The sequence below is a fragment of the Triticum dicoccoides genome, chromosome 4A, assembly GCF_002162155.2.
Source record: "Triticum dicoccoides isolate Atlit2015 ecotype Zavitan chromosome 4A, WEW_v2.0, whole genome shotgun sequence".
Classification (NCBI taxonomy): Eukaryota; Viridiplantae; Streptophyta; class Magnoliopsida; order Poales; family Poaceae; genus Triticum; species Triticum dicoccoides.
In genome coordinates this window covers 134,862,550-134,863,179 of record NC_041386.1, presented here as the reverse complement: position 1 = coordinate 134,863,179, position 630 = coordinate 134,862,550, and positions in this window count along the sequence as shown.

Here is a 630-nt window from a genome sequence, read left to right as displayed (position 1 = left end):
CCTAACTGCAACAATACACATTAGTATTTTTCTTTTTTTGTGGTTTGAGTTTTATTGAAGTTTCTCAACGTAGTGTTTTTAACGAGGCAATATGTGCAATAACATGCAGGATTTTGAGAGTAATATGGGACTTGACATGCCACAAGCAGCGGTCTAAAACATTCGTGTACAACAAATGCACTATGAACGCTTGTCCCTTCCATCCGAAATTACTTGTCGCAGATATGGATGTATCTAGACGTATTTCAGTTCTACATATATCTATTTTTTTCGGCGACAAGTAATTTTAGTTGAAGGGAGTATTTGACTAGCCGGCTTCCAAACGCAACTACTTTGACTAACAACATTCTTGTGCGAGACACATACACGGTCATGTGCAAATCGGACAAAATGTGTGTGCTGCTGCGACTTAGAATGTGTTGTGTAAGGAATCGCGTTGAAAGACTCAGAGGAGTACAAAATTTAGGGGGAGAAACTTCACGTAACTACATCAAATGATTGTATTATTTTTCTGTTGCTTGAGTTTTATTGCAGTTTCTCAAGACAGTGTTTTCAACGAGGCAATTCGTGCAGTAAATGCAGAATTTTGAGAGTTTTTCCGGGACTTGACGTACCACTAGTAGCGGTCTA